This window comes from Protopterus annectens, chromosome 11.part0 (genome assembly GCF_019279795.1).
Source record: "Protopterus annectens isolate FY-2018-M chromosome 11.part0, PAN1.0, whole genome shotgun sequence".
Lineage (NCBI taxonomy): Eukaryota > Metazoa > Chordata > Ceratodontiformes > Protopteridae > Protopterus > Protopterus annectens.
The window spans coordinates 906,765,596-906,791,691 of record NC_056745.1 but is presented as its reverse complement, the minus strand read 5'-3'; the positions used below and the strand labels follow the sequence as shown (position 1 = coordinate 906,791,691).

At 36.2% G+C, this 26,096-nt stretch overlaps 1 long non-coding RNA gene across 1 annotated transcript in view; it reads right to left on the bottom strand.

Annotated features, from left to right (window-relative positions):
- LOC122814844 overlaps nt 1–21,667 on the bottom strand; it is a 209,918-nt gene extending 188,251 nt beyond the window's left edge. The window contains exon 1 of the long non-coding RNA XR_006366910.1: nt 21,168–21,667. This is a non-coding gene — a long non-coding RNA (uncharacterized LOC122814844). The remainder of the gene's footprint in view (nt 1–21,167) is intronic.
- Nucleotides 21,668–26,096: the final 4,429 nt, after the last annotated feature.

The following is a 26,096-nucleotide window of genomic DNA, read 5'->3' as shown; positions in this document are numbered from 1 at the left end:
AGTACTGACTGTCATACTTTAGCAATGATGCCACTGGAACAGTTACATGACATTCCCTTATTTACTAATCATTCTTATGGTCTCCCTTTTACCCGTCGTGCAATTTTCTGCAAACAAGATATAAGCACAGCCAAACCTTTCATTCATTCCTCAATTGCCCACGGTTATGCTAAGTGCTGCATCATTCAAACAATGGCCAGAAAAATAATAAAATAATAAAAAACTGACAGAGAAAACACAATTTGCACACAAATGAAGTGGAAGCTGTGTGTTAATGAAACAGAACCTGCAAACTGTGCTCTATTTACTTGAATTTCCAACCTTGATAGATGTACGTATAACACTTTGTAGGTCTAATTTGACACATCCATGTGATGTAAACATTCGCACAAACACTGAGGGAGTGCTTGCACTATGTTTACAAACCTACATGGATCCATTTTTTTGGGATTCAGCAGTTCTAATGAGTTCAGACTTCATTTGCATCTTCATCATGCTGACAGCCCTGAATCTACACCAGACGGCAACCATGTAGCTAGGGAAACTGAAGGTGAGCTAAATTGTTTATGTGTTGAACACATGAGAGAGGATATTACTTTGGGATATATCTGTACAGAGGAGTACTGATTTTTAGATGATATGTCTGCATTTCATTAGCTACATATTGCATATGCTGACATGTAACTATGAATAGTCTGTTTAATATTTTTTAATATTTATTTTGATTAGCACACACTTTTACACTTTTATCTGTCTGCATTACTTACAAGTGTACTATTCATTTTGGGAGTGGGGGAGCAAATCTGTATTTCTGTTATGGCACAAAAAGGAATATGCTGCTATTATTACTCTCCTTTTGTTGCATCCAGCCTGTACCTAATGCTGTCATGTTAAGGTCAGTTCTGTACAAATCTCACTCCTTTTACTTTTTATTCTGCCCATATAGACTCCTTTCCGTGCCTGTATTCCCAACGTTTTGGAATTCATGGGGAACACCAGCACACAGTCTACATGGTTGCTTTATAGCTTGTTCAATAGTTCCACCATGTTAGATTGCTTATTTAACATGCAATTCAGTTGATTATGCTGTAATTAGCATGCCGCAGTGTTTACCTTGTTTGCACAGGAGTGTGCACCTCTGTAGAGTGCTTACTGATTCTAAACGTTTTTGCGCATGTGTACACATTGTGCAGTGATGTGCACATGGTGGAAAACAACTGTGTAGGCTTTTTTTGCATGCCCCTAAGATATGATGTCAGTTTTCAGCAAGAAATTCTAAGACATTTAATTTTGAAAATAATGTCTTGCATAAGCTTAATAATTTACTTTACAGCATATCAGATGACTGTGTTGCAGATGGTCACAGAGGATTTAGACTATGAGGTATTGAATGTTTCATCTTGCAGTCCTGAATTTGATTCCTTCAGCCTCATTTTACCTTCTGTGTGACTCTGAGCAAGTCATTTAAACAAACAGTGCTCCCAGATCACACCTGAAAAGACGTACTTCTGCTAAATGGTATATTCAATTGACAAATAAACAAGATAATTCAATTAGTATAAACAGCTATATTCTAAATGAAAAAGATAGTAAGCATTCACATAAATGTACCGTACATGAATGCATGCCTTCTGTATGTTTACCTATATTTACATGTGAGGTTTGTAACAAAGCAAATCTCTTATTATACAGCAAGACAAATTTAGATTTTTCTAATTGAAAAATGTCTGGAAATTGAAAATGCTTTATTATATACCAGCTTAAAAGTTTCATTCTTTATAAGCTATGCTTTTTTTTCTTTTTTAAACATGACATTTTTTAAGAAAAGTAACACATGCACATACAGTAAAAGAAAAGTAAACAAACCATAACAAAATGTAGGCTATGTTTCTGTACATTTCCATGCCATGCAAGTGGCCCAATGTCAATAGTTTGAAAGGTATTTCATTAAAAAAACCTAATCAGTAAAGACTTGATCAATTCTGTTTTCAAAAATATTTTTTTTCTGAAGAAATTCCCATATTCCCCACACAGGGGCTCTGGTCTCTTTAACACCAGACTTAATTAATTTTCAAGTTATTGCAACTTAGGGTATGTGCAAACACCATGGGATCATAAGATCATAGGGCCACTGCAGTATCTTCACTAGAGCAATGTACATTAGCAAAAAACAAGAGTGGAGTACCAGTGTCTAAAAGGAACCAGTAAAAATAAAACTACACCAATCAATGCGGCCACAAGCAATTCAATGAAAACCAAAACTATTTTAACTCTTCAGTGCTTTTATCATTAAAAACAATCTCAATCTACATTTTAGACAAGTCAACACCCAACTCTGCAGATACCCATGCAGATGCACTTGTGTAGAAATCCAAACTTTCCTCTACAAATACTATTTATCTTCCTTCCTGCTAGACTTTAAAACATATACAGTCATAGATTACTCACAATAACTAGTTGTTTAGCTTGCTGGTGATAAGGGCTGTATCTGCTTGAACGTTTAGACTTCTATTCTCACTAAGCTATGAACAGCTAATAATATTAAGCATTTCCCCTTATTGGAATGAAGCTGAGAATATTTTGTTCTGCTATGGAAGTACTTGCAGGCATCATGCTAAAAAGCGACTGGCTAATTAGTTATAATGTACTGGCCACAAAGGTGTTCCTGTGAATGGGAATAACTTTTTCATTTATTACTGCCTTAATGCTACCTGTGACTTACAGCTGTTAGAAAAATCCAGGTTATTAGTATATCCACCCTGGCAATGCTGATGAATGTATTTTATTTTCCCTCTCCCTCAAGTGCATTGGTTCTTGGAGCTTATATTCTCTTATCGTAAGCATAGTGAGGGCTGCTCATATTTATTTCCAGGCTTTGTATTTACCCACTCCAGAATTATTCTAGATTGTTCACTCTTCTATTTTTTAAAGGGCTTCTGACCTATTCAATACTCCTGTCTTCAGGACAGTTGGACTAACCGTGAGTTCATATTTTGGTCAGAATCTTGTTTTGAGGCCTTTTCTTATGATTTCAGTCCAATAATTACTAAAGGAAGTAGTTGTGCAGTGATAACAGATATGCTGTTGTATATCTTCACATGCTGAGTAATGCATGTTAGCCCTCATGATCTTCTAGAATGTTCAGTGCTGTGACAGCATCTATGCTTTGCAATGGCTGCCATCACCATGCATTTTAAGCTATGGTGGGAGCAATAATTTTAGAATCACCACTTGCTAGTCTTTTTTCAGATAGCCAGGGAAATTTGAAATTAATAAGAGATTCAGCATGTCCTGTCATACAAATTGTGGCCAACACTTGGCTGGGAAGAATTCTGAGCCAATTACCTATTTCTCATTTTTCTCTATCTGTGAATCACAAATGCACAATGGGGACAAGATATTATGGTACCTCATCCATATTTCAGCTGCTTCAGTAGTTTTAGGGTGCAGCAGTAAGAACAGTGATTTGGACATCCTAGTTTTACATTATACTTAAAGCATGCACATCTTAAGTGCTGGGCTTTTAGTTTCAAGTACACATGGCAGGTGGAATGGTATTCAGTTTCAGCCTTAGCTGTCACCTGTTGATGTTGTACACTTTCCTCACTCTCTCTCATAGATTAATAGATATATACCAGGCTAATAACCACCAGTGCCTTTACATGCCAAGCTATTCGAGCCAACACAGTTTTGTTCCCAAGTTTCTTGGCTGCCTATATGGTGGGGCTGGCTAGTGAGGAGGTAGATTAGGGTTATGTGTGAGTGTGGGGTATGTTAGTTTGAGGTTAATTTACTGACTGTTGTCCTTTGTCTATTAGAGACATGGGTGCCAGACTCAGGCTGAATTTGCAAATTCCCATTCAGTAATTAAGGCTTCACTTGAATAGAGTCAGGGATGAGCTCTGCTTTACATAGATGGGAGCTTATTCCGTAGTGCGGGGAACCTTTGAGACACATATTGATCACTCCAGCGCATTCCATTTATGTTCCATGCAAAGTTCAGTCCTTGGATCTAATGTTTCTGACACTGTTTATTTTGCAGATGTGCAAGCGATCCAACAGAGCTCTCTTTTTCTCTGTCTTTCTCTGCTTACTTAGATTTTTAGACAGCACCAGTAATTGATATTTCCTAGTTCTAGGTATTTTGATATTTTCTAAGGCTTTCTAGGTTCTATAAACACAAACGTTGCTCTTGGCCACATTCCTTTGAAGTAGTGTTTTTTTATCATTAGGATATTTGTTCTTATTCAATAATCTGAGTAGTCAAGTATACATAAAATTTGTAAAACTGATGGTCTTTATCTCCTGAAATCAAATGTTCATGTTTTTGCAAGCAATATCAGTTTTGCTAGTAACCAGGCAGAGTAGGAGTGAAGCAGAGATACTGTAAATTTAATGTTCAAGGATAATATTTCAGGCATACAGAAGGCTTTTCATGGGTTCTATCTCCAGAACACTGTGTGAGTGCATGTGTGTGTGTGTGTGTGTGTGTGTGTGTGCGTGTGTGTGCGTGTGTGTGCGTATGTGCGTGTGTGTGTGTGTGTGTGTGTGTGTGTGTGTGTGTGTGTGTGTGTGTGTGTGTGTGTGTGTGTGTGTGTTTCTCAGAAAACAAAAAAAACAGCACTCGGATGTAACTAGAAGTTAAATATTCTTGCACAGATGACTCAGATAATTTGGTTTCGCTTACACTTCCTCAGTATCTAACATTCAAACATCTGTTCACATTTAAATAACCACCAGTTAACTCACCTGATTGATTGTTTAAAGTGCCACATACACCATATCCAAATACATATAAATAGAACGTGTATCTGCACAAAACCACTCCACCACCTCAATAGCAAAATGCATAAATAATGTGAAATAAGTAAATAACATAAAATGGTCATACCATTTAAACTACAAATAACATTAATGTGGAACAGTACATATACATTCCATATTCCATCCTGGATGAAAAGGCATCCCAGTTGTAATTATCCAACATCTTTCTTTCTCATTTAACATGGAAATATGATCAGCATATACATTATTAGAAATAATACGATCTGTTCCCATGAAAACAGAGTATCAAAGAATGTTTAAAAGTATATTTGTATAATGCACTTTTTTAATCTAACATTGCTAAAATAGGCATTTATTCTGCTTTTAAACATTCTCTTAGCTTGCTTGCAGAGAGCAGCACACAAACAAAACGCTGTCTCTCTCAGATATATATATATATATATATATATATATATATATATATACACATACATATATCTGTGTGTGTGAGTGTGTGTTTGTGTGTGTCTGTGTATATGTGAGTGTGACTCCATGTGTAACTTGCATTTTTAAATGTATACTTTTGCCAAAATGAATATTGTCATATTTTTACACTGATTTCTCTTTTGTTAGAAGTATTTGATAGTGTTAGGTATATGCTGTGTAAAGGCTATGCTGATGTACTGACAGCTGACATATTTTTTATAATGTGGATGTTTGTTGGAAGTGTGTGTGTGTGTGTGTGTGTGTGTGTGTGTGTGTGTGTGTGTGTGTGTGTGTGTGTGTGTGTGTGTGTATGTTCATGTGTGCACACACATGCAGACAATTGCAAATTAGGAGCAGTCAGAGGATCCCCCATCAATACTAATGCTCTCCAAGAAGGCCTGATATAGACAAATAACTGGGGTCAGAGCCATGGACTAAAAGAAATGCATAATACTATCCTTTGCAAAGTTGGCCACCCCTGGTAACTACTGTATTGACAACACACTAGTGAGAGTCGTCCCAGTGGTTAGGAATGTGGTGACACACATAGTTAGTAATCTAGCCTTTTATTATAGTATGTCAATGAACTAAGGAAATCATCTGATGCTGCACAACTTATAAACAAAGGTTTGGTATCTAGGTCCCAGGAGTTCATTGTCCCACTGTATTCAGCACTCATCAGACCTATCACTGAGTACAGTGCCCCCTTTGGTGTATGTACCACATCCAACACCTGGAATGTCCACAGAGTTTCCTCACTAAAACAATACAGAAGGTAAATAACATATCCTACACAGACCACCTCAAAGCCCTATCTCTGTATTCTGCCTCCTATAGGCAGAGAAGATCTATGTCTGACATACAAGGTATCATTGGACCCCGCTCTGATGGACCTCCTGCATATCTGCAAAATAGACACCCATTCTAAAGACTTAAACATTAAGTTTAATATAAACAGGACCTGTGGGAGAGTGTATCTCACAGACTACCTCATCTCTGCAACAGATTTTCAATCCTTGTGAAGCAGAGTTCCTCCTTAACCCAGTTCAATCGTGACTTGGACAATGGGATGGGGAACCAGAAATTTACCCCTGGTTTGGCACCTGTGTCTCTAATGGATTCAGGCAACCTGTAAATGGTTCATTTCCCAGCCCTCACTTGTCAATATTTCATCTCCCAAGCCCTTGCTTATACTACCAAGGGTATCAGAATTTCTCAGTGGTTTGAGATGCATGGCTAGTTATAAAAAGGTCCCAGTGAGCTTTAGCCTAGTACACACCTATGAACCTATTATGAACCTATAAACATATGTGTATATGTGGTTTTGTGTGTGTGTGTGTGTGTGTGTGTGTGTGTGTGTGTGTGTGTGTGTGTGTGTGTGTGTGTGTGTGTGTGTGTGTGTGTGATTGGTGGAAAGTAGGGTTAAGGAAGGTTCTCCTTTTTCTCAGTGCTGTGTGGTCTCAGAGTTAATATATATTAAGTTGCAAGGGATGTGGGGGTGCAAAGGGCTTACCCCATCTGAAAAAGCTCTTATTGTGGTTATTTTGGGTTGTTTATCAATATGATGACCATTCAATTGCTTGTGTTCAATAGTTTTAGCTTTAATGGCATATATTTTCATTTATGTGGCATACATACCCATATGCAGCTAACAAATCCTCACTACTTTAGAAAGACAAATATCAAAAAATCAAATGACATTACAAAAAACATTATAAAGTATCTCAGAATTACAGCAGAAAAACATCCATGATGTAATAGATTCACAAAATCCTATGCAAACTACTTAAAGCCCCATTCAATAGAAAATGTAAGCAATATATGTCTATGCATGTCTATCCTAATGGCTGACCCCAAAAAGGATGTGATAAAAGTATATATGGTATACAGCAGAGAGAAATTTATGTTTCTCTTCTCTTCACTGAGTTCACATACCCCAGGTGTCAAGTGCCCCAGTCACAAGAATCCAGGGAAAAAAAACACAGAATACAATAGAAAACATTAATAGTGAAGTTTCTGTGATGTGTTAGCAGTGATTTATTTTTTCTTCATGATTGTATGAATGTAGGTTTGGGGGGGATGTGCTGATCATGCCGCCCCTCCACAGAAGGTTCATGGGACTTGTCACCCTGCAAAATACAATTGCATCTGTGAGTTTGTGTGCACATACACGCACACATACATGCACACATACACACTCTCATACGTGTACACACCAAGTGTCATAATGCACACCCAAAGATACACAGTCATCTTGTTTGGCTTTGTAAAGATTGTCAGCATAATCAACGTAATAATTAAAACATCAATTTTAAAAGCACACAAAATGGCAGCATAGCTGAAAGGTCATTGACAGCTTCATCTCTTATCAAAACTTCTAGAACAATTGGCAAACCAGACTCTAAATGCTATGCTTCTTAAAGATACAGCATTATAATACATATCTACAGTATAAACATTTAAAGAACTTGGTGTGATATTTTTTTATCATACCAGTTATCAAGAGTTAGTTAAAAGGGAATTATGGATGGATGCTGGATGGAGTTGTTGTTGTCTTTCGGCTTTTCCCAGTTAGGGGTCGCCACAGCGGAACTCCAGTCCGCTAATGATTGGCAGTAGATTTTTACGTGCCAAGTTGCCAGCCCTGACTCACAACCTTTAACGAGCTGAGAATCGAACAGGACATCTTACTGTGAGGCGACAATGCTACCGCAGCACCACCACAAGATTCAATATTTTGATCCCATCAGTCTGATCCTACCTTACACTGAATGGCTTGATCTTTACTGGATGCAGAGAATGACTCGGATGAAAGTTAGAGAGTTCACAGTCGGAAATGAAAGAGCAAAAATGTTGTATAATAGATGCATATAGGACTTGAGCAGAAATACCGTAGCAAAGCTGAGAAATGTCTTTACAAAAATATTTACAAACTTCCCTTTATTAAGACATCATGGGAGAAATTACAATTTACCAAGGAAAATAATGAAAGTGCTTTAGAATAATAGTGCACAAATGAGCAATTATATTCATGTATTTAATAATGCACTTATAGTAATAAGCCAGGTTCCATTTACTATAGACATATTTTCTTTTTCTTTGGGTTTATCAGTACAGGAAAAATGAAAAACCTAAGCATGCACTCAACATATAAAAAGCCTGATGTCCATATGCCTAGGAATGGGTACCAAATACAGTGAGTGCATTCAGCTAGAAATGATGCGTGCATAAGTTTGTAAAACTGATACTGACAAAAGATTATTATATAGGTTGTTTTCTGTAACCAAATATGTGAACAATCAGTGGAATAAAATGATACTGATTTGCTGTCGATACTAGCCTTTTTGTATCACTTCAGTGATAAAAGCAAATCAGTATAATTTGACAAAATGTTTCAATGAGCACAGAAAGCAGTTTCACATACATTTCTAGTATTTATAGTGTATTTCACATACATTACTAGTTTGTAAGGAATAAATAAGTAGTCAGTAATACAACTGCAAACAGTAACATTAAGAACTCACTTAATACATATAAAATGTAATTCATTTAGTGCATTTCAGAATGATGTAAAGTACTGTACAGGACGTCTATAATTATATATACACACTTATTAATGCATGGTATAGCATCCATTTCAGCTTGCAATTCATTGCTTGCTTTTGATATCACTATATTCAGTACTTTTTTATAAAGTCCATGAAATGTGTCAGTCTCAACATCATCTGTAAAATTTTTCACAATGTTTATATATTATCTGTACATTTTACCTAGGCTGTAACTAAAATGGGTCCCTTGGGGTTACTTAATTCTCCAGTAACAACCAACCAACCAAGCAAATAAATAAATAAAAACACTATGAATATAATTAGTGCACTTACTCATTTCTTTACTAACATATGCCTTGCTGATATAACTTCAGTTTGCTCTATATGTCCCTGTTATATAAAAGGAATCACTGTCATATACTACAAAAATGAGGAGAATGCTGCTGCTAATTGCTTATCCTGAAACTGATGTATGATGTACGTGACCTCTGAAGCTTCAGTGTCAAAATCAAGCCTTTCAGCAGCTGCTTGAAGAATAACCACACTGTTAACAACAGTGGTCTATTCATTATCCCATATGTTTTATGTGATCTGTAAAAGACAGGACTTAACATTTACAAGAAATAACCACATGCTCACTAATGGAAACAAAAAAGGAAGATCAAATGTTAATATGGTAGTTATGTAAAATCATGTGGAAAACCACAAAAAGAGTAAAAAGAGGGCAGCCATTTCATATAAGTTGTCTACATCTTACAGAGTAGTTTAGTTGTTTTTTTTTCATGATTCCTTAATTAAACAAAGGCATCATTTGTATTATCACTGATACTATTTCCATATGAAACAAAACAATTTTGTCGTCAGAGTAGCCAGTATACAAAAACAAAAACATGCAGTCAGTATACATATTCAACCATCATTAGCTCATTCTTTTTTTTTTTCAATAATATTTATTTTTCAACAGTATGCAAGTTAGCATATACAGATGTGTGTTGTATATATTTTCTGCATTCAGGTTATACTAAATCATAACTAAGACAATACAATTAAACATATTTACACTATGTACATAGATGCTTTCATAGTTTCATATTTATAAAGCTGGTTAACTTCATATACTTCCTCTGAATGCAATCTCCAGGGTTAGTAACAATATCTAGGTTTATGACTACATGCTGTTGCTGGGATTCTTGTGCATGTTGTATTATTGTATCTTTGATTAGTGGTTTATGTAAGTATAATGTTAAAAATCTGTTAACTCATAGTTTAAAGTGATTGGGATTTTTGGTTTGTTTGTTTATTATGTATTTATGGGCTAGTATATGTTTAATCGCCAAAGTTCTTGTACGGGTTAAGCCAGTTGCTGGCTATGTAGAGTTTCATTAATAGAAAGATATTAATAAGAATGGTTATTTGGTTTTTAGATAAATTATTTGCGGGAATATGTAATATCATAAATTCCCAGGTGAGCGTTGATGATTGATAGCCCATCTTTTGTAATTGCAATTTCAGGGAGTTCCAAAGTTTAAATGCACATTTACAGCTTCAGAACATGTGGAAAACGTCAGCAATTTTATCTTTACAGTGTGGGCAAGTTGGGGAATTTTTAGAGTTAAATTTATGCAAGCTAAGGTGCGTGTAATATGCATTGTTATATATCATGAGTGGAGTGAAGGCTAACTTTTGAAGTGATATGGATTTTACTGTTAGGTTGATTGCTTGGGTTAATTTGTGATTCTCGATAGATGGGAGTTTTTTCTTCCAATAATCCGATATGAGTATATGATCTTGAAATTTCATATCCTTTATCATTTTGTATGAGCATGCTGTATATTTCTTGTTTAGTAAAAGAGTTTTCCATAGTAATTTACATTTCATTATTTCTTCTTTATTAATGGTGATATCATGAAGATAACTCATACACATTTCTTTAATCTGTCACAGGATCAGCAAATATGATTTAGGAAGGTTCATTTGACTTCTTATTTCTTGAATAGAATCATTTAAGTATGGGTATATATCTTGTACAGTTATGTTTATTATATAGGGGAAGCGTTTTAAGTCTATCATCTGATTATTTATTTAAAAGTTGGGGTTTTTATGTATAGGTTGTAATATCATCATGGGTTGAAGCAGGTTTAATGATATTAGCTCATTCTTAAAGAGACATTTAAGGGAACATAGCCAGTGCTTTGTGAAATGAAGCTCCACATTCTACTTCCGAGCATTTATATTATGATTCTTAGTAGAGTAAATGCCTCCATTTCTGAGAACTGCTGTAAAAACACACTGCATTCTCCTAGGCTGCTTAAATAAGTATGACTCTTCAAGCTGACTTAGTGGACAAAGTCTTAGAAAACTTGAGACATAAATAAGGCCAATAAGAAGATGATATCCCATAGTCAAGTCTTTTGCATTTATTAAAAATGCAAAATATATGCAAAAAATATACAGCTATATAGATAGATACATAGACAGATAGATACATAGATATGAGGTAGACAGACAGACAGATATGAGGTTATGGTAGTAAGCTTCTTGTTGAACACCATTATATATAAGCTTAACAAATGAACATATGGACTGCAGGTTTCCAGTATCATACAGGGAATAATACTGAACTATGGTGCTGGATCAGTATCTTAGGCAAGTTCCATCTGTTATTTATGCATTTACTTATTTATTTTATTTTTTTTTATTACATTTGTTTATCGGGATAGACCGACTGGGCAGAAAACTACCCCTTTACAGAGGAGACCAAAGGCGAAAAGCTGCAGAAAAATTCCAGCATTACATAAAGAAAACAGTAAACAGAACTATACAAGTAATCAGCAAATATACACAATTTAAACAGTATTATTTATTAATAGCAGCATCATTATGGTTTTAATATCATGGAAGGAGGGGCTAGAACCCATTCATGAGCTGGGCACAACGAAGCAAAGTTTTTCCATGGAGAAAAGCTCTGATAAAAACATAATTACATAAAGAACACATTAAACAGAGGCATGTTAGTAATCCACAAATCATTAATTAATAGCAATGTCATCTGAAGAGATAAGAAACGTATTTTGAAAAGAATTTGCTAGAAGGAGAGAAAAGGGGGAAAAGGAGGATGCTTCTTTAGTTATACATTCTAACATGATTGTACAGATCAGGTCAAGGTAAGGCCACAGTTGAAGAGAATAGAAGGGTGAAGTAGGTGATTTGCAGTTGTGCTTAAACAAAGAAAAAAGATATTTTGTAATGTCTCATTTGTAAGCTATATTATGGACTGCCATTTGGAAGGTATAATCTAAAAATGTTGTTCCATTCAACTTGGAAATATTTGCAGTTTCTCTGGTATATTGGTCATTACTTCCAACCATGTATAATTAACTAATCCACTGTCAGAAATTATCTACTTTGCCCTCGATATGTACATTTCCTAATTTCTGCAGGTGTTTAGAGATTTTTAATGTCATGGACGGAGGGACTAGAACCCATTCATGAGTTGGGCACAATGAAAGCAACAACATTAGTACTGTTTCTTTTATTGATACTTGACACGGCATTTGCATTCCCAGTAAAGCACAGAAAGTGACATGAATCATGCTTTCTTCTGTGCTGAAGCACATTTTATAATCTGTTGTGTCACTGCTAAACATGCCCATTAGGTTGCACCTGTGCTAGAACTTGCTATAGTTGAAAGATCATGTGTGAAAGAGGCAGTAAGATGCTGATTCCTGTAGTAGCTAGTCAATAACTGGTGTGAGGTTTAGAGCAACAGGGTCACAGTAATTCACACTCAAATGCGTCAAGCTGCTGCCATCATCTCAAAGTGGTTTTGCCTCATTAGATTTCTTCTGTTCTGTTCCTGACTGTGTAGTTTAATGTGACTATGGAAATTCCTTTTGAACGTGGCACAGCCTTTCTCCTTAACTCACTGGCTAGTAAGCAAGACTATCAGGTGTGCACTAACCACAACAACAGCATGGTTTATCATACATACCTGGATGTATGTGACCTAACTGTGAGAAAAGCTATTTGACTTACCTACTTGGACAAATAACCCTTAGCTTGTATCCCAGGTAAGTTTTAAAAATAACTATGTTTCATGTTCAGTAGAGATCAACTACCACAACCCTGTAGATACTGTGTACTGAATTCCATGGACTTCTGTGATATCATTAATAGTAAACTCAAGAGGTAAGAAGACAATTGTTGCTTTTCTGTCTTTTTTTTCATTCTTTAAGTGGCAGAAATAGATCAGACATCAATGCAGCCATTACATCTGGAGCACACAGTTCCTGTGCATTTTCTTAAAATGTAGTTTTTACAGTGTATCATTAAGCTTTACCAGGGGTCTTCAGTCTATGCACAGTTTAAGACATGTCCCACTATGAATTATCCTTATAGAAGGAGCTAACAAAAATGCAAGGATTATGTAACCGTGTATAAATGTTATTTGTGAAAATAATGTTACACTTATCAATACTATGTTTGAACCTCTTTCTCATAATTTTGCAACCCTAGTTATACCTGATTCTGAGGAAAATATCTACTATATACAAGTATTTTGCTGTAACTAACAGTAAAAGGTGAATGCTGTCTTTGTTTTCAGTGAAAGTAGGCAGTAGATAATCAACATTTCAGTTATGTTTAGGATCAGTTTGTACACAGGAAATTACCAAAATAATTACCTCCCTGACTTTTGTAGCAATGACAGCAGAACAGTTTGTGAAACAGCAAGACAAATTATCTAGTCGGTAGCATTTATTTATTTACTTTTTTAACTGGTGTGGAACTGGTGAACAGACAGATCCTTTTCAGCCATGACCCACGCCAGTCATGCAGTTGCAGTTTATAAATCACATAGTTTAAAAGGTATATATTTACAAGAACAGAAAAGTTGCACAAGGTTATGTGTAATGTTATGCATAATATTAAACATATAATTATAACTTATGGGTAATTTTTTCTTACTGTCCTTTATTTCTTATGATTGGTCTGAAATAATAAGTCAGAGTTAATAGAAAAATAGAACAGATTAGATAATAGGTGACTAACACCACATGAGTTGCAATTGGAATCAGTGTTTATAAATGTTGATGGATTTTATGTAGAGTCTGGAAAGTCTCATCAACAGCATATGTTGTGTTGTGTGTGTGTGTGTGTGTGTGTGTGTGTGTGTGTGTGTGTGTGTGTGTGTGTGTGTGTGTGTGTGTGTGTGTGTGCGTGTGTGGTTGTATGTGTATATGTGTACTTCAAAATAAGAATCTATTCTATAAGCAGTTTTCACCATGTGCTGTAAAGTGTACAATATCCTATTAATACTGCATCATATTTGTATTTGAACAAAAGCAAGATTTGGCATAAGTTAATGAGTGAAAGGAATTTATTTTTGTGGACCTTAGGCTAGAGTAAAAATATTGCTCTTACAATTATTTCCCTGTGCCAAAACTGGTCTGTATGGTGTACAAAATAAAATTCAGAATTACTAAAATCTTCACATTTGCATATGATAGGCATTCTTCTTTGGAATGTACTTGCAGATTCCAGAGTATAAACAAATGTGGTCTTGGTATTGGTTTGTTTCAGTCTGTACACTGTAGAAGGAGTCATAACATCTGAAGTTAATATTCACAAGGATATTTATGCTTCCTTCATCCCTGTAGTAAAATCATTTGAGAAAGAAAAAGGATAATAATTTATATAGAGAAATGCATGCCAGAGAAATGTAACTCCTTTTAATGAGAAAAACAGATTCATGATTATTTTACTTCACATGTTGTGCAGAAGGGCATAGACAATGGCAGATTAGGATTTATGGCCCATCTAGTTTGCCCCTTTGAGCTTTCATTCTCAATTCATTTTTGTACATGCCGCTGCTCCTGTACTAATGTTTAGAACTAACTTTTTTTGTCATTTGTTTTGTTATTTCATGACGTCACCTATATAATTTCCTCTACTAATTTGTTTCAGTGTCCAGTGCTAAATGATATGTTATTAACAGTTGTGGTAGGAAATGTGTCTTCAAATCTGAAGTCTTGTTTGACTACATGGTCTAAAGGTTATGATACAAGTCACACTGATTCCCACGTCAGAACATATTTGCACAACTTTCTCAGGAAGATTTTCTGCTCAGAAGTCTATAATGTTCTGATGCACAGCTCTTTTCTAGTTTCTGGTGCCTGTATATTTTCACTGTAAAGGACTTTGTATTGTTTCTGAGGACATATGTTTTTTGATACAGGTTTTCAGCTGAAATCTTGAAAGAGTTTTAGTTTACACTTTCACCTCTACAGCTCTATTGTGAGATTGTGTTGATAGCGTTTCTCAGGTTAAAAGACATCACTCTCCCTTCTAAATTGTTTGTGAAATTTTGGACGGTTCTGTGCATGGACGATGGTCTGAAATGCCATCCAGGTAAGTCAACAATTAGTAAATCACATGCTGGTTTGATTAGAAGAGATAGTCTGCAGATTTTGTTCAAGATGGATACATCAGATAACAATATCACATGTAACTTAACTGTTAAGCCTAAAGATTGACTCCTTTTAGACCAATTGAAAAAGAAGTATGCATGGGTGCATGGGGGGGGGTAAATGGAGGTAAATGTGCTGCATAGCAGGCTTGGCCCCCTCGGACAATATTCTAGCCACTCGATTCATAGTTAAAATGGAAAAAAGGACATCTTTCTGTATAAAGTGTTACTTCTATTCACAATGATAAGTATTGTCATTGCCCTTCAAGATATAAATCTCTTATAATCATCAGCATCACATCTTTCAAGACAAAGATCTTCTGCTAGATGTCGCCAGTGCTGTTTGCCAGGGTAAGACAGAATGAAAAGAAGTATTGTCACTCTTTGTTTATAATACTCATAACAAAGCATTATTTGTCAGTAAACATAATTAATGATAGATTTACTGCATATCAGCAAGTCAAATGGTATCAGAAATACTCAGTCTAGGGATCTAAACCTCTTCTGCAACATCAACAGATTGGTTTGGAGGGTCAGCAATATTCCACAGAGAATATTGCTGCTGGGGAACAGACATACAACAAAGTTCATCCCTGTCCATTTTCAAATGCAACTTAGATCTATGGATAGGAAACAGGAAATTTACTCCAGAAATTCCCCTTGTACTATTACTACTACTGGACAGATCCAGATCCTAAGTGCTTTATCCAATACATGGGTAAGGCCAACCTATAACCAAATGGGACAGGTTATTTTGAGGATTAAAATGTCCCAAAAGAGCAGCTAGCCTAGTACTTACCTATGAACCTATGAACGTATAATGCTTTTTTACAATAGGATGGTTAGCCAACCTACCACTACTGTAGAAAACTCAAATGTAAGCAATTTTATGATTAATTTTGTTGTCATTTTTTCTGCAACTGAAACTTGCCGAAAGATTAGCTATATTCATTTTATATATATATATATATATATATATATATATATATATATATATATATATATATATCTATATCTATACACACATACTATATATTTCTTTTTACACACACTCAGATCTATCTATATTTTACATTTATACACACACACACACACACACACACACACACACACACACACACACACACACACACACACACACACACACACACACACACACACACACACATATATATATATATATATATATATATATCATCATCATCATCATCATCTTTTGGCTTTTCCCTTTAGGGGTCGCCACAGCGGATCATCTCTTTCCATTTCTTCCTATCCTCTGCATCTTGCTCTGTCACACCAACCACCTGCATGTCCTCTCTCACCACTTCCATAAACCTTATCTTAGGCCTTCCTCTTTTCCTCTTACCTGGCAGCTCCATCCTTAGCATCTTTTTCCCAATATACCCATCATCCCTCCTCAGCACATGTCCAAACCAATGCAATCTTGTCTCTCTTGCTTTGTCTCCAAACTGTCCAACATAAGCTGACCCTTTAATATACTGATTCCTAATCCTATCCATCCTAGTCACACTGAGTGCAAATCTTAACATCTTTAACTCTGCCACATCCAGCTCTGACTCCTGCCTTTTTGTCAATGCCACTGTCTCCAACCCATATAACATAGCTGGTCTCACTACCCTCTTGTAGACCTTCCCTTTCACTCTTACAGGTACTCATCTGTCACAAATCACTCCTGACACTCTTCTCCACCCACTCCATCCTGCCTGTACTCTCTTCTTCACCTCTCTTCCACACTCACCTTTACTCTGAACTGTTGACCCCAAGTATTTAAACTCATCCACCTTCGCCACCTCTACTCCTTGCATCCTCATCATTCCTATATCCTCCCTCTCATTCACACACATATATTCTGTCTTAGCCCTGCTGACCTTCATTCCTCTGCTCCCTAGAGCATATCTCCACCTCTCCAGAGTCTCCTCAACCTGATTCCTACTCTCACTACAGATCACAATGTCATCTGCAAACATTATAGTCCACGGGGCCTCCTGTCTAATCTCATCTGTCAACCTGTCCATCACCACTGCAAATAAGAAAAGACTCAGAGCTGATCCTTGATGTAATCCCACCTCCACCTTAAACGGATCTGTCACTCCCACTGCAGTCCTCACCACTGTCACACTACCCTCGTACATATCCTGTACCACTCTTACATACTTCTCTGCCACTCCCGACTTCCTCATACAATACCACAACTCTTCTCTAGGCACCCTGTCATATGCTTTCTCCAAGTCTACAAAAACACAATGCAACTCCTTCTGACCTTCTCTGTATTTCTCCAATAACACTGTCAGAGCAAACATTGCATCTGTAGTGCTCTTTCCTGGCATGAAACCATACTGCTGATCACTAATCATCACCTCCCTTCTTAACCTAGCTTCTACTACTCTTTCCCATAACTTCAAGCTGTGACTGATCAGTTTTATCCCCCTGTAGTTACTGCAGCTCTGCACATCACCCTTATTCTTAAGGATAGGTACCAAAACACTTTTTCTCCACTCCTCAGGCATCCTCTGACTTTCCAAAATTTCATTAAACAATCTAGTTAAAAATTCCACTGCCATTTTTTCTAAGCACCTTCATGCTTCCATTGGTATGTCATCTGGGCCAACAGCCTTTCCATTCTTCATCCTCTTCATAGCTGTCCTTACTTCCTCCTTGCTAATCTGTTTCACTTCCTGATTCACTATCCCCACATCATCCAACCTTCTCTCTCCCTCATTCTCTTCATTCATCAGCCTCTCAAAATACTCTTTCCATCTACTCAACACACTCTCCTCTCTTGTGAGCACCTTTCCCTCACTATCCTTTATCACCCTTACTTGCTGCACATCTTTCCCAGCTCTGTCCCTCTGTCTAGCCAATCAGTACAGGTCCTTTTCTCCCTCTTTAGTGTCCAATCTCTCATACAACTCTCCATATGCCTTATCCTTAGCTTTTGCCACCTCTCTCTTTGCCATGCGCCTCATCTCCTTATACTCATGTCTACTTTCTTCATCTCTTTGACAATCCCACTTCTTCTTCACCAGCCTCTTCCTCTGTATACTCTCCTGTACTTCCTCATTCCACCACCAGGTCTCCTTGTCCTCCTTCCTCTGTCCAGATGTCACACCAAGCACCTTTCTAGCAGTCTCATTTACTAGTTCTGCTGTAGTTACCCAGTTCATAGTAAGTACTAGGCTATCTGCCTGAGGGCATCTATAAGCCTAGTCAGAATGTGTTGGCTTTCACCGCCCCCTTAGATGAAGTTCCCTGTGCCTCGGTCCAGCAGAGCCATTAGTTCCCTGTGCCTCTGTCCAGCAGAGCCACTGAAGTGATCCCCGGGGAAAATTTTCTGTTTCCCATCCACTCGTCAAGGTGAAGAGGGTTAGTGAGGGGCTCTGCCTAATGTAGATTGGAATCCTGTTCCAAAGCATGGGGGAGTCTCTGGGACAGGAATCTATCCCTCCAGCACTCCCTATTTATCGTTGTGGTGAGGTTTAGATCCCTACAGCGTGTGACTCTTGTGGATTTTTTTTTTTTTTTTGTGTGGAGTATGTCCATCATTTCTGGGTTGGACATGGCCTTGTATGACAGGCAGAGATCACCTCTGAGTAAGCGGTATGCAACCGAGTACACCTGAAGTTTCTTCAGTCGGGCTGCATAGGGCATATGTTTGAGGCCAGTATATCAGGCCATATACACTGTATATATATATATATATATATATATATGTATATATATATATATATATATATATATATATATGTATATATATGTATATATCTACCCATAACCCCTTTTCCCCATTTTTTCACACGGGGTCAGGTTGTCACTTCATCAGTGACAATTATCTGGAGCCAAGATTTACACCACCAGGTGGCCAACCTTGCCATGGTCGTTCCTCCACACCACAATCACATGCACACTCCCACTTATGGCCAGTTTAGAGTGTCCATTCCACCTATTGCATGTCTTTAGAATGTGGGAGGAAACCAGAGCACCCACAGAAAACCCACACAAACACAGGGAGGACATGCATCTCTGCACAGAAGACACAACAGCCAAGAATCAAACAGGGGAACCTCTTACTGTGAGATGACAATTCTATAAGCTGTGGCACTGTGCCATATATATATATATATATATATATATATATATATATATATATATATATATATATATATATACATATACAGAGAGAGAGAGAGTCCCAATGTCAGTAAGGAGTACCTCTGCTCACTCCTGATTTATTTACTGATGATGGAATACCTACAATATATGATTAATCTGTATGTTTCTAAATGTTTAGCTTTATTTAAGTTTTGCTGTTTTTGCTTCTTTAACCTAATAACAAAGTGATGATCATGGCTTGTTGGGAGGAAAATGAAAAGAAGCATTATAAATATGAGAATATTCTGTTGTGATAGAAAAGACTTTTGTCCTATGGTTATGGCAAATTATTACTTAAACTGCATTTGTTTTTTGGTACAGACAAACATAGCTGTTGTTGAGTAAGACTGAATAAACAAGCACCAGATTTTGAATTCTTGACTTAGACTGTTTATGAAGTCAGAGGTGAATATAACAGTATTAAAAAATGACAGTTAAAGGAATCATTGCATAACTAATACACTTCTAACACGCTAGAAATCCTTTACAGATAAAAACTGCATTTGAATATATTTCCTGGAAGTACTAATAACAGTGACCCCTAGATGGCCACAAAGCACTAGCATACATAACAGTATAAATTAATACGTGTCTGCACGTAGGAGCTTATCAGGTCTTGCTCCAGTTATGAGAGACTACAACAAGCATCTCCATTGTGCTACTTTAATTCAAAAAATAAAAAAAAAAACTGTGATGGTAGAGGGTGGGGAGTGAAAAATTGAAAAGAATGGACCTTATTAATTGCACCATTCTGATGTGCTGAAGTAACTGGATATATATATTGCAGCATATGACTTTGCATCATTGTTTTACCAGCCCATCTGTGTCACTCTATTGATGTTATGTGCTCAGTGGTGGGGGATGGGAAGGGATTATTGCCTCATTTGTTTCCCAGTAGAATTAATGAGGCTTAGCTGCATATACTGCTTACAGACTGTATATATTAAGACACATGTATGTTTGTTGTAGCCCAGGAGAATTTAATTCTATAGGGAGGCTATGAAATATTATTGTTTCTTCTTTTTTTTTCATTTTTTTTAACTTTCATATTGTGGAGAGCCAAAAAGTTATTGCTTTTATAACCAGAACAGACCGCTGTGGAAGCACGTATATTAAATCTTGCGTTTTAGGCCCAGTAATGTTAACTGAGTGATTTTATGTCACAGCTGGATCTGATTTTATAGTTTTGTCTGAGTTTTATCTCCTGCATTTTAGTTTTAATAGTGGCATTACATTGCACTTTGATTCAGGAAATATATATATATATATATATATATATATATATATATATATATATAATAAATAAAGATGATTGATTGAGACACGCTGTATTGGACTACTTCCCCACAAAGTCACTTCCTGTTAGTGTAGTATACAAAACCCATCTACCTACTGTCCAGAGAAATTGCCCAACTGTGCAATAATTGTTCAGTCATCTGCTGACTAGTTTCATGGATAAGATTTTGACTTGACAGAGACCATATCTCTATTTCTTCAGGGTAGCTCAAAACTGCCATAGCAGCATTATTTATCCCTCACCATATCTTATCTTTCTTCAGACAGATGTACTGGTGCATGCACACACACACACACACACACACACACACACACACACACACACACACACACACACACACACACACACACACACACACATGCCTGTTTTACACCCAGTTTTGTAACTGCAGTGTAAATTTACTGGAAATAACTGTAGAAATAATCTAATTTCTTACCTGGGCATCAGGATGGCAAATAGAAGACTTTCTTAATTTCTTTCTCTCTGATGCATAAAGTAGACAATAGAACAGTTTCCCCTGAATAATAAAGTATTAGATTGCTGTGCTGTTTTAAAACAGAGCTCCAATCAGGAATTGCATATTTTAACAAAAACATTCCAGCGAGCATGTAAATATAAGAAGCAAAGCAATGCAATGATTTTCTTCATCTTTTCCGAGGTACTCCTTTCCCTGTACTATGAAAATACTATATATAATAGTGTTGTATTATTTATTCTCTGTATGCATTCTTTTCTGAGCAGACCAGACTGCCACTAATCCTCGCGTTTCGTGTTTAGCTGACTTGATTTGCAAAATCTTTTAGTATCTCAATTTCAGTGCATGCCAGAAAAAATATCCTTTATTACAGTCACCCACTCACTAAAAGCAAGGAAATATGACACTAGTATGAAGTCCCCCATAATGTTCTTTCCTTGTTGATGTTTTCTGCAGCTATTTGAATACAATTTCCTTGTTCTCCTTACTTTCTCACTCCCACCTCCCTTATTATCTGTATTTTATTGGCCTGCTGGCAAACAGAATTTGTTAGGACATATATGTCATTTCTTCTCTTGTTAGACCATATTTCATTTCTCCTGGTCAGTCATTCCTCTGATCTATTAAACATAATGTTTTCATCAGACACACTACATTGCTATACGATACCCACCTTTTTTAGTTCTATATGTTCACAGCATTTTTGTATGCTATTGTTGACGCCTCTTTCTCGCATCTTTTGTGATAAACTCTGCTTCTTCCTCTGCAGGTGTCATTTCAAGTCAACTGATGCTATTATTCTAAAACATCCTGATATACTTGGATTTATAATTAATACACATACAGTGTACTATGTACTTTGTAAAACTTGCAGTTTCACAAAAGACAGTCAGCATTCCAGAGTATCATACTTTTTCAACATAAATAATATAATATCCTTCTCTAGTAATAGAATTAATGAAAATGATTAAACATAATTTCTGCTTGTTTCATTCGCTTTTTTGAGGGACCCCCCTCTCTAAGCATATACAGTTTTCATTACACTGGTCTTCTTCCTGTAATAACTTGATTATTTCATCCTGTTGTTTTGGCTCTGCACTTAATATCTTGTACATGCAGTACCAATACAGCTGCCGTCTATCTCCTGCCCAAGCAAACATTCTATAGCAAAACTCTTTTCCTTCCCATCTACCCTTCCCTTACCTTGTATTTTACATACTTAAATATTGCCATTGATAAACAGTTTACTACCTTCTCAGATAAGGCATGCCTCCTAATCAATATATTCTCTGTGAAGCAAGACCTAATCACTTCACATTTTCCCTTTTACAATATCCATATGTGCTCCTTTGCCATTCACACTCTTTCCTTAAAAGAGGTCCACCCTTCTCTGCAAACATTATACATTTCCTTACTATTGATAGCAATGTTTTGATTAATTTTTTGTGAAACATAAAATCTGCATCCTATGCTGCATAGTTAATTTTTCAGCTCTTGACTTTACATTTGTCACTCTGCATCTTGACTTATTTTGATACATTGTCACTTATCTATTATTCCTCCATTTGTTTCTTTTTATCCATAAAAGCCTCTTGCAAAAATACAGAAGTAAATCTGTATGCCTATATGACTAAGTATAAGTGAATCTGCTTCATATTTTTTATTACCACATAATTACTGCAATACTAAGCTGCAACATCCAAGGTTAAGCTTCAAAGAAAGCGGTATTAAGTTGTTCATTCAGGGATAATGTGCACAAATGAAAGTTTGATCAGTTTTAATCCCAAGTCTCTACATTTGCAAACATGCAATGTAACCATAGTGCACACCAAATTAAGCAAAGCTCAACTCTATATCACTCTGATCGTTGATAAGGCTTGGTTTTGTGTTTTGTTAACTCAACTTTGCAGTGATGCCAACAGTTTTCTTTCACAAATTAAACGGTAATCTTGCTGCCAAGGATTTACTATGTCTTGTTTAGTAGTTTCATTTAACTTTTGTTTAAATAAAAAGTATTTTTCTTTGTTATGGTCTGACTGGCTGATATCTGTTCATACATGTCCATTACATTTTCAGAAGATGTTTTGACAAAAAGATGTGCAAGGAATTAATTAATCAAATAATAGCACTCTCAGTCAGTCATAGGTAACCTGAAATTGCCATCCAATATAAACACGGCTGTTTTGCACAAGCATCTGGTTTCTACAATGCAAATTTATATGACAGTGAAGTCAGTCTTTGCCAACAGCTAAGTATGTCAATGTCTCCCAACTTAAAAACCCATTATAATTGTAAGATTTATTCCACCTGACCACTTTGGTTATATATACCTTTCCTCTAAGGCACTACAACCCTGGAATCAATTACACCCAAAAGCCCTCAATTGGTACATTTATTAAAGAAGTTGGTTTGAATTCATAAATTATTGCATTTTTTGGCAAATTGTAACCCTACTGGCATCAGTAAAAGTTAATCTGGCAAACTGTCTCTCCACTAAGTACCGTACAGCTGTATATCTGCAGAATGAAATAAACCAGGACCCAAACATTACATTCACTTAATAAAAAAAAATAGAACAAGTGAAGCAAATACTTTTTCTTGATTATCATGTTTCCTTGCATACATAGTCAGATCAGAAACATTAACTTACATTTTGTATTTCCTGTTCTAATAGTTTCTGTGTTTATTTCAGCAGTCATTTTTTTCTGTTATTATACTAATAAGAAAACTCTGTTTTTTTTTTACCTTAGCAGGAAGTAATTGAACTATCTGCGATATTTTTATTTTAATCAAAATAGAGAACCAGATTCAGAAAGACTCAAAGCAGCCCTGCAGAGACCTTCCAGTCAGTTACACAAGTTGCCCCGGGTCATCTGAAGGCACTCTGTCATGAATGCTGAAAATAGGTAGGGGGCACCACAGAGATAGACAGCTGTAAAGGTCACTATAAAAACAAATCTGATCTTAGCTGTGTGCTGCAGCAGTACTTTACAGTTGTCACTCTAAACATCCAGAACTGTAAGTAAGGGACATCATGCTATGCACTACCATTCCTTGTTAATGAAGTACATTCTGTATTCATGATTGTGAGAGGCAGAGATGGGATCCTAAAGAATTCCTAACAGTGAAAGGCAGTGGGCACAGGAAGGAATGAGGAGACAGCACATTTCTGAAACAGCCTAAAGTAGTATCTAGGCTGGGTTTTACAAGTACAGATCACATAAATATGCTGTCTGGAGATGTGGGTGAGAACCATGCAGGTGGGACCCATTGGAAGCCAACAATAAAAATCATACAGGTTAACTAAGGATAGAAGGCAATGTTGTGAAACAGTTATGGTTATGGGTTGCATTGTGGGTGGTGTACCGATTCAAAAATTGTAATGATGGGAACAATGCTTCCTAGTACAGGGGAGACATAATAGCATGAGAAGGCTCAGAAGGAGGCAGGAGGCCATGATCATACATAAGGGATTATACTAAACCTTTTTCTCTCTTATTTTTATCTGTATGTCTGTGTCTGTATCTGTATATAACTATATCAATGTATCTATATATTTATATGTGTATCTATCTATATCTATACTATATATATATATATATATATATATATATATATATATATATCTGTGTATGTATGTATATTAGCTTTATATCTTTAGCCTGCTTAGAATATGCCCTACAATTGTCATTTGTGTGCTTGTCATCATTCACCCTTTTAAAGTTCAGAAGTACAGGTAGACTTCTGAGCAACTACAGATACCTGTAATACCTAATAAGGTGATCTCCAGATTGCAGCTGACCAACAGTACAAAAACAAATCTCAAAGTAAGTATGACATCATGTGTGAGTGGCTGCTATACTCATCACATAACAAAGAGATAAACAGAACTGCCCAAAATGGCTGCTGTCAGTAACATGAAGGTAAGGCAGAAATAATTTCTGGTAAACAATGTATGAAATAAAAAGTGGGTTCTAAAACTGGCTAGGAAGACGGAAGTCCTGGGTAGTTAGGAGAGTAGGAGGAGTAGGCAATAGTTAGTTTCATGAGAAAACGTTTCTAGATTTTACAAGAAATGGAAAAACACTAAGAAATAAGGCAAATTTACAAGAATCAGGCTTGTTAACTGAAATTAGGCTTTGCAAAAAAGTATTCATTAAATGCTTTTATGTGACAAAACATTGTCTGAGCAAGTGAATCTCAAATTATCAAGTGACCATGGAGTTTTTTTCTCAGAATCTAATTCAAGCTCTCTTTATATGGTCATGCTAGACATAAGGAAATCACACAATGGCAGTAGTGTAAAGGTATGTTGCACAGCTTCTGGAACCCATCTTCATTTTTCACTTTTTTTTCTTGAATTACTCCAATTTATGTTCTCAAAACAGCTCTTACCTCTTAACAGTAGTTGTAAAAGCTCAACAAAATAAACTAGCTGAACAGTATGTTTTTAACGCTTCCAGATATAAGGTTTCCAACTTTTCAGTCCAAATGCTGATAGACTCTCCACCACATTCTTTGGATTGACTGTAAGTCTCTTTAATTTTTAATTACTACTATTTCTACCCACCTCAACAATGACCAGTCTTTCATAAGTTCTGCTTCACATAGGATTTATTTTGTATTCTTTTATATTTAAATTGCCATGTTTTGAGTCATTCTGGCAAGGTTGTCAAGTTTGTTCTCATCCTTTCTCTACTAACTTCTACATCAGCTATGTTGCATACATTCATGTCATCAGCAAAAAGTCAAACTTGTCCTTCAAGGTCACTTATAAATTCACTGGAAAGTCATGAATGAGTACTACTCCCAATGGTTGTAATAATTTCATCTAACTAAACTCCCCCAAAAATTCATTAAAGGTCCTAGCACAAGCCATAGGCCCTTCCA